General features: G+C 49.5%; 1 protein-coding gene across 1 annotated transcript in view; it reads left to right on the top strand.

Annotated features, from left to right (window-relative positions):
- The window catches only part of STS (steroid sulfatase), a 159,417-nt gene that overhangs the window by 60,266 nt on the left and 90,133 nt on the right, over positions 1-9,018 (top strand). The gene's annotated exons all lie outside the window — the stretch shown is intronic.

The raw sequence follows: 9,018 nt of genomic DNA, 5'->3' as shown, positions 1-9,018 counted from the left end.
CTAAATTCTCCCAGGCAGTGAAGGAGGGGGTGCTATAAATAGCTCTTCCTGAGTGTTTTGGGCTTTGATTGTCTTCAGTGCAAAATAATACACATGCCAAAGTGGCACATTTGGGGAAGGCTTGATCTGAACCCCTTCAGGGGAAATGGTGAGAGTGAAAATAATTATTTTTGCACCCATGGATCGAGTTTCCTAAGAGAGGAACTTTATTTTTATCAGAAACATCCTTTCAACATTTTGCATCCCTAAGGAGCCCATACAAATATATATACACACACACATATATACCTATATACATACATATACATGCATACACACACACACACACACACACACACACATATGTGTATACATATATATTCCAATGTGAGGGTCATTTCCTGCAGCCTGGGGATTTTCTCTGTAATTTTACTGCAAATTCTCTTTTGCAGTCAGTGCTGAGGGGACTCGTGCCAGCCCTTCAGCCAAACAGAGCACGTTCTGCAGAGGTATTCCATCACAGGTGGGTGTGTTTGGAGATGGGTGCACAAGAATGTGAAAAGCCCTCACAGGCTCTTCCTCGGTCGTTGGGCCATCCAAATCAGACCCTCTCTGATCTTACTGTCTGCAAACCAGGGGGCTGGGAGGAGTCATTTACTGTGGCTGAATGCAGACCCTCACCCTGGACCTCCCTTGTCTTGCGATCATGGCTTCTGTACTGATTAGCGGTGTGACGACCCCCCTGACCTAGCCCCTTAAGCCCCTAGGAGCGTTCCTTGCCTTCCTCGTTTACGGAAGGCAGGTGATGATGGGGCGCCCACGGTGAGGATTGGATGTGGGCCCACCCTGTCCCTCATTTGCCCACGGGGCACTTTTTGAGAGTGAAAGGAGGTGTTAATAATGGGGACAATGAGCATGGCACTTAGCCTGGGGTGGCGTCTGAAACACGCTTGCAGGGTGCCCACGTCCCCACAGGGTGCTGGCCCTGCCCTCAGCTCCTCTTGGTCTGTATCACCATCCTTGATGTGCACCTGCAGGGCGGTACCTGGTATACGGCAGGTGCACTATAAATGCTATTGACATCCTTTCCACCTGAGCACGGTCAGTTTTTCAAGTCACATTGTTTTGGATGGCTTGCCAAGGACGCCCAGTGCAACATTGGAAACTCGGGAAGATTTATCTGTGTCTTTCCTTTCTTCACCTTCCCATAGAAGCAGCCCCCCAAATCCTCCAGGAACTCACGTGGCCTTATGGTCTCCGGGTGCCCGCCACCGAAACCTGCTGTCTAGAAAGAAGAACTTGACGTCTGTGTGCTGTGATAGGCATCTGAGCCTGTACAGTCCCTCTCTGACTGGTTTTCGTGGGTCCCCCTGGGTTGTGGAAGGAACAGAGGCAGCTTACATAGCAGTGGGTGGTGCTGAAGAGAAAAACGGGTTTTGTGGAGGCAGGTGAAATGGGGTTCCGTTCACGGTTTCGCCTCTTGTGCTCCTGGGCAGGTCAGCTCAGGGTTCTCTTGAGCCGAGAGAGAGAGAACACCGCCCCGTGGTGCGGCGGGAGCCCTCAGCGGCGTTGGGATCGTCCCGGATTCCTCTCTGTTGTCCTCACTTTGTCCCCCTCACCCATTCTGTTCCCCTCCCTGGAGGAAGCCCCTGGGGACTACCATCAGCAGGCTGTCTTTCCTCTGGCCCTGGTTGGTGTATGTGCTTAAGGAGAGATTTAACATCCAGAAGGGGAGGGGCCTCGGGCTGAGGTTTTCATGCAAGCCCCTCGTCCTTCCGTAAAGGTCTGCAGAGGAAGGGCCGTGTTCTGGACTGGGGTCTCTGCTCCCACCAAGGACCCCTGTTGGCTCTGCTGACCCCTCTCTCCCCTTTGGGCATCGGGATGGTGCCAGCCTTCAGGGTCAGCCCTGTCCCCCTTGGCTTCCCTATTCCTACCCACACCCCTGTCAACCTTTTAGTGAATTCTTCCATAATTTTCTTATTCTTCATGCATCTTCCCTTTCCTGCTGGGATGTCTGACCAATCCTGGGTTCTTCCTGGTGCCCCCAGGAAAATGGCAGCTCATTTGTCGACCCCAAAGGCCATCCAGGGTAGCCTCAAACAGAGCAGCTACTGTGCTCCTTTGCAGCTCACGTGTAGAGCAAACATATTGGAATAGGTAGCTCATTCAGGCCCATCGGAAATGCTTCCCTTAGTCACCGAGTAATAGGTAGATGCTTTTGCCCTGCAGCCTAACAACTACGTGACTAAGATCTCACGAGATGGGGCAGGCACACACCTGCATCAGCTTTCCTCCAGGATCCTCGAGGTGATGTTGGTGAAGTGGCATCCGGCTTTCTCTAGATCCCAAGTACTGAGGATGGTATGCGGAGGGCGGTGATTCTGGCACCTTCTTTATGATCTCTCATGGAACAGGAAGCTTGATTTGATGGCAGAACCACACTTGGAAAGGGCTCCATCTCTGCCCGGGCAAGACCCCCCCTCCCCCTCCCACCGCCCCCCAAGACAACCTGGTCTCCATGGTGACACATAGACACACAACTGCAGAGCCAGGGACTTTTATCCAAAGTCCTCCTTTCAGTGGGAAAAACACGCTTGTCACGAGGTCTGCATAGTTTCAAAGCTTAGGCAAAAAGGGTTTTACTCATATAAGGAGAAGTAAACAAAGCCACGGGGAACCAGGCGTGGGAAATGGGACGAGAGGGTGGCCTGATGGGACGGTAGATCCAAGAAAGGTTTTCCCTGGGGCCAGGCTGTCCTCAGGAGGGACTGTCCGATGGCTCGGGCTGAGAGTTGGGCCAACGTGCAGGGTCCTGAGGGCAGGAGAGGAGCTGAACCAAAGTCTGACAACTATTTTCTTCTGATTGAGGAGTGGGGGCAAGCCATTCCGTGAAGCACTGGAGACAAAGAAAGGGAATTCGGAGGGTCTGTGTCTGGCTTTGTCCAGGGTCATCTTGGGGGCATCTGGAAATCTTATCTGAGTCATCCAAGGAAAGGCGAGCACTCAGCCATGCTGCAGAACAGCGAGAGTGGGCATATTTCTTAACCATCTGTGTTTTCCAGGATCACAGGGCTTGGGTGAAACCGAACATTGTTCGTGAACCTAACAGCCTTTTCCTCTATTCACCGTGGTTGAGTTTCAAGGCAGGAAATGTTCGAGGGGTACTCCGAGAAAGTGCATCTTTGGGCGTGTCTCCGTCCCGTGACCACCTGGCCAAGCTCTTGCAGCCGAGCCAAGCTGTGCGTAAAGATGTACTTGAGAGGGATGCCAAGACTTGGTTGGGCAGGCCCTGTTTTCAGGGAGAAAGCTCCCCCTGGGAATAGACTCGTTCACCTCCCGCTGATGCAGGAAGCAGCAGAGGAGGGGACGTGAGTGGTGTTGCCGTCTCCTCGGCCACCAGCCCATGTACCCGACGGCACGGGCAGGATGGGTAGAAGCAGGAAGATGCCTTGCAGATAAGCCCGTCTTCCAGCAGGCATGCTTGTGGCTTTCCACCTTGAAGCAAACAGAGCCGGGACGTGCACGGCACCTACCTGCCTCCGTGGGGTGTTCTCCTAAGACATGTTGTCCAGCACTGGTGTTTAAAATCCGTTGTTGCTTGGTGATTTCCGTTGATTACAATGATTTTCTGGGATGCTTAGCAAGGGAAGGTTTAGAAGGGGTTATAAATGGGGCTAATTAGTGAGATGCAAATCGCTTTTATGGCTGCTTCCAAACATTTAAATGACCCATAATTAAATTATGTTGCCAAATTATTTCTTAATTATCATCTTCCTATTGAGTTTATTTCATCTGGAGATGTCATGCACAGTGTAATGGGCAGAGCAAGGAGCATCGTGCAGATGGATGCCTTGCAGAGAACAACCAGAGTGCTCATCTGCTTGGGTTTCTCTCTCAATGGGTAGACTTTCATGTTTCTCTTTCCACTTGGATCGATCTTAGATGCCGAGTTTGCGTATGAGCTGTGACAGGATCTGTGTGTTGGGAAGGATCATAGCCGTGCCTTTGTTCAAATTCCCTACTTCTCCACAAAGTCACCCTTTCCACAATGGCCCCAGCAGATGGGGTTTTTCAATCTCCGCCCAGTCGTGGCTGGGGAAAGATGCCACGGGCCAGGCTGATCATTTCGTGGTCTGGCGGCTCCTGTAAGATTGCGTTCCTGGTTTTGGACACAGTCCTGGCTCTGGCCTCTGAGACAGCGGATAAGTCCTTTCTGTCTTTTGCAGGCGGCTGCTCACGCAGATTTAAAAGCACTTTTCATGTCTTTTGTGTGCTGGGTGAAAGGGTAGCAATTCGTGAGCAGTCGCGTATGCAGAATGGTGTCTGTGCCCCCGAGCATCTTAATTGCCTGCACCTCGATAAGCCCACGTCTGTCTCTCCCTCTTAAAGAGCAGTGATACGAACTGAAAAACAGTATTTCAACTGTGGTCCGACCTGGGCAGAGTTGGCTGGACCTTCTCCTCTTTGCCTCAGAAACATCCGCTTTCATAATGTGTGCTAAAGGAGCATTAATTTTAGCCTTAGGGACCAAGTCACGTCACTGCTCACCTAGCTAACACTCATGCCTTCATCGGCTAACATCTTCTCCACGTGACTCGCAGTGAGATCACACCTTCTTGATATCAGCAGCCTCCCGCCGTTGATGATACTCGTTAAATTAAGTAGATTGTGTCTCACGTCTGGATTTGATTCTGCGAGTGTTCATCTCTTGTTACACTTACCAGCATCCTTCTGAGACCGTCCTGTCTTCCGAGGCACACCCTGTCCTCCACGTGTTGGATGCGTGTTCTCCTAGCACGTTCATACAGATCGTTGGTATCAGTGACTCGGAGCGCAGGCTCATGCTACACATCCTCAAACACCTCCACATGCCTGTTTTATAAGCCAGCAGCCTTCTGCAGTATCTCCTCAGCCAGCCTGCAACGCCATAGGTACCATAACGTGGGATGTCCAGATTCCTGGCTACCGTGACTCTTCGTTCTGCTGCGGAAGCTAGCACAACTGAAGAGGTCTGGTTGCATGACCTTCCAGGAGAGGAGACCTGCCTTGTTCTCAGCCAGCTCAGGACGGTATCAGACGTTTGCCATTCAGCTTCCTATGCGCACACGGACCATCTACAGAAATACCGATTCTAGAATCTTGTGGCAGATACATCTTGAGTTGGCCGGTTACCTAGGGTCGGTTTCTAACACCTTCCTTGTTTTACTTACAAACATGATGTGATTGTTGAGGAGAGGACGCGATCGGGCAGCATGCCCCTCTAATCGGTAAATGCATGTCTATGGACATTTCCCGAATAAGGTCAGCCTGCTGTGTGACTACACTGGGCGTCCATTGTTTGCGTTTGTGTAGGCACCATGTGAAAAAATAAGGAAGTGGCATTACTCGCTAATTAAGTCGGATTATATTCTCTTGTCAAGTATAATCGTGGTGCTGTTTGAACTTGGATCTTCTTGGTTTTCTATTGTTATAACCATCTATCAGCAAGTGATAATTAGCTTGCAGTGTAAGCAAACTCAGCATGGGAAGATCTTGGCCAAGGGCATGTCTTACTTCACAGAAGACGCTCTTCAGTTCGGACACCCCCGGTGGAACTGAGTGCAGAAAACATAGTTCTGTCGGAGGAAACGTGCTCTCGGCTGAAGACGTGGTATCTTGAGTCTTGTTCAAGATTTAACATTTAACCCAAAGGCACTTACCATCATTAAGTGTCCAGTACTATGTAGGGTTTCATGGTGTTGCTTGTCTGAGAGCAGAGAACGCTGCCCTAAATACTGGACCTGCAGAATACAGTCCCTGCACGCCCGTCTTCCTTTCTACTTCCGACTGTCTGTTCCAACTTTTTATTCCGAAGATTGGCTCTCCTTATATATTTATATCAAAACTGATTTTCAGCTGAAGGCAATCTGGAATGACTTTCATTTAATCTTATTAAAGGCTTGACGAAGTCTATAGATATTGTTTATCCAGGAGGTACAACCATTGGAAGACAGTGGACATGCTTGAATTCTTTTGTAAGTCCTTTAACACCCTTATTCATTATTATGGATGTTTTAGAGGCTGTGTCTGATCATTGTAACGTTTGTGCTTCTTACGCTACTTCACGTGTTATATGGGGATCTGACATGTGTATTTATGAATACTTTCATATATGTGTGTGTATATACATACGTAGTTTTTTCCTAAAGGTGGACACCTGCGAGGGAAGCAGACGAGGGTCTCTGGTGTGTAGGAAGTTTCATCCCATTCTGGACTGTAGTGCATGTGGCTTTCAGAGCGTCCTCAGCTTTCTGATGGGTTTTTTAAAACACTAGGGCTTTAATCAAGAGCCTCATACGGTGTCGCTGGTGCGCAAGACCATCAGGCAGTTCCTCACCAAGGTAAACATAGAATCTCCGTATGATGCAGCCATCCCACTGCTAGGTCTGTACCCCCAAAGAATTGTGAACAGGTGTTCCGGCAAAAACCTGTACACGAATATTCATAGCAACATGGGTCAGAAAGATAGCCCTAAACTAGAAGCAACACAAACGTCCATCGGCAGATGGAAGGCTGAGCAAGATCTGGCGGCCCCTTACAATGGACTAGTATTCAGCCACGAAAAGGAACAAAGTGTTCATACCTGCTGCGGTGTGGACAAACCTTGAAAACATTGTGCTCAGAGAAAGAAGCCAGACATACATGGCCGCATAGTACATGATCCCATTTCTGTGAAGTGTCCAGGATAGGCACATCCTTGCAGAAAGCAGATTAGCGGTTGCCAAGGGCAGGCGGGAGGGAGAAATGGGGAATGTCAGTGTGGAGGATGCACGGTTTGCTTGGGGCTGCTGAAACGTTCTGCAAGTAGCTGGAGGTTGTGTGTGCACCACGTTGTGCGTGTTCTCAATACCACTGAATTGTACACCTGACAGTGCTTCAGATAAAGGTGGAGTTGATGTCATGTGAACTTTACCATCTTAATATCCAAACAGTTAAATGGAAAGAAAAAAAAAAAAAGGTTCTACATTCTGCTTGGAGATCCTGACAGCAATATCCATATATTCATAGTCACTTAAAAAACCAGTCATGATTCTGTGAGAGCTTGTGTGTTGGGGGTGGGGACACCCACGTCCATTCGTCCCTACAAAGATGGCCAGGCTGATGATCCTTTCTCTCAAATGCCTTTCACGTGGAGGAGTTAAGTAGTTTGCTGAAGGGTGAGGTTAACAGTAACTAACAGTAACTAACAGTAACAGTAACAGTAACAGTAACAGTAACAGCAACAGCCATGAACTGAGCGGGGCGTGTCCTAGTTGTTTTGAGCTATCTTTGTCTTGATCCCTAATCCGGTTGTGAAATCCGTCATGCCCGGCCCCAATTCCTAATAGCTTAAAACCACGTTCCTCTTTCTCATCTCGAGTCACTGCCCAGCTGCACGCATCTCACCCCCCAAAAGAACAGAGCAAACAACCCCGGAGGCCTTCTGACATTGCAGCCCTGGTGACAAGACCAGGACGTAAAGAAACTTTTCACTCTATTTTCAACCCTTCTTGCTTTCGCGTTTTCTCCTTCAGACCTTCTGCACTGCTCTGCCTTCTCTCCTTTTAAGTTTGCTGAGCGTTCTCTCTGATTGCCTGTGGCGTAGGCCCACTCCTTCATACCGCCTGGTAGAAACTACAAATGTTAGAAAGGTGAAGTCAGGGTGCTCAGGGGGACCCTGGCCAGGGGATCCAGGAACATGCACATAATTCCCAACCTGCATTGACCCAGGCTCTGTTGTCTTCCTGTGAGGTCTCCCAAGAAAGCTCTGTGTAGAGCAGTGACCTCCTTAGGCAGAGTTATGTTTTCTTATTTGCTCCAGCACCAAACTCCAAAGAATTCTAGCAACTTAGACTGGGATCTGCCCAGAGCTTCTGTCCTGTGTAAACGAGACAGGCAGCATCAGTTTGTCCCACAGCGGGGGAGGGCTCTAGGTTCTCTGGAGCCTCCTTTATAAGGATGCAAATTGCATCGCCTCCCCAAAGCCCTCACCTCGGAGGCGGGTTAGGATTTCAACATCTGAATTTCTTTGGAGCATGGGGTGGACACAATCATTGAGACCATGACAGTTTCTATTTGTGGTTTGATCACAAAATCCTGCTGGGATTCAGCATTGCCAGCAAACAGGTCACCTAAATCTGGCCCCCTCACCCTCTACCGCGTCTTGTTGTAATGAGACTTCTGTGCAGTGCCGTCCGGTACCAAGAACTCTTCAGCTCTGGCGACCCCCAGCAAGCCCAGCAGGAATGTGTGACATGATCACATTCCCCAGACTTCTGAGGACCCCTGTGGTTCACAAAATGCAGTAAATTTTACCTAAATAACCACGTGAGGTACGCCGTGATCACGAGGGGATGATGGCGGAGCATTTAGATGTGGAGCTCAAGGAGAGGTGTTGCAAGGCTGAGCGGCACCGGGGCGATTTCCTCCTCCTGCACGCTTGCCTTACGGCCCTTACGGTGGGCGCCCTTGACATCTCTGCTCGGCCGCGGCACAAAGTTGCCACGTTGCGGACCTTGGGGATCCCAGGGAGTTGTTCCAGTTGAAATGGCAATGGGAGAATCCCATTTGTGAACTCCCTCTGATGTATTCCTGGTGGAAACGTGCTAGCCCGGAGGGCCGTGCACAGCCACGACACACGTGATTTCCGTCCGTCCCAGTTGGCTGCTGGTAGGGTAGGCATCTCTTCCTTACAGGGCTCTGAGTCCTGAAAGAACAACTGTTTTCAGGGCATTTACTCTTCCGAAGCTTCGGAAACGAAGTGCTGACAGCGGTATTCCGTGTTGGGCATTTGCATCGGTGAATGTGCTAGATATTCTTGATAGCGTGACTCCATCTCAAAATGCACTTTGTTCTTTAGTATGGAGAGAAACGCAATTCACCGTTAAGATAACCTCTTATCTTAAAAGCAATCCACTCGTTACAAAACACACTTTTCACAAAATGACACTGTATCAAAGCTCCATGGCGTTAAATATCTTCTGGGGACCGTGATAACATAACTAAATATTTGCTTATGAT

Source organism: Eumetopias jubatus, unplaced genomic scaffold, assembly GCF_037043125.1.
Source record: "Eumetopias jubatus isolate StellerSeaLion01/CBP00866 unplaced genomic scaffold, mEumJub1_p1.0 scaffold_11, whole genome shotgun sequence".
Classification (NCBI taxonomy): Eukaryota; Metazoa; Chordata; class Mammalia; order Carnivora; family Otariidae; genus Eumetopias; species Eumetopias jubatus.
The sequence above is the reverse complement of the archived record's forward strand: the minus strand, read 5'-3'. Positions and strand labels throughout refer to the sequence as shown.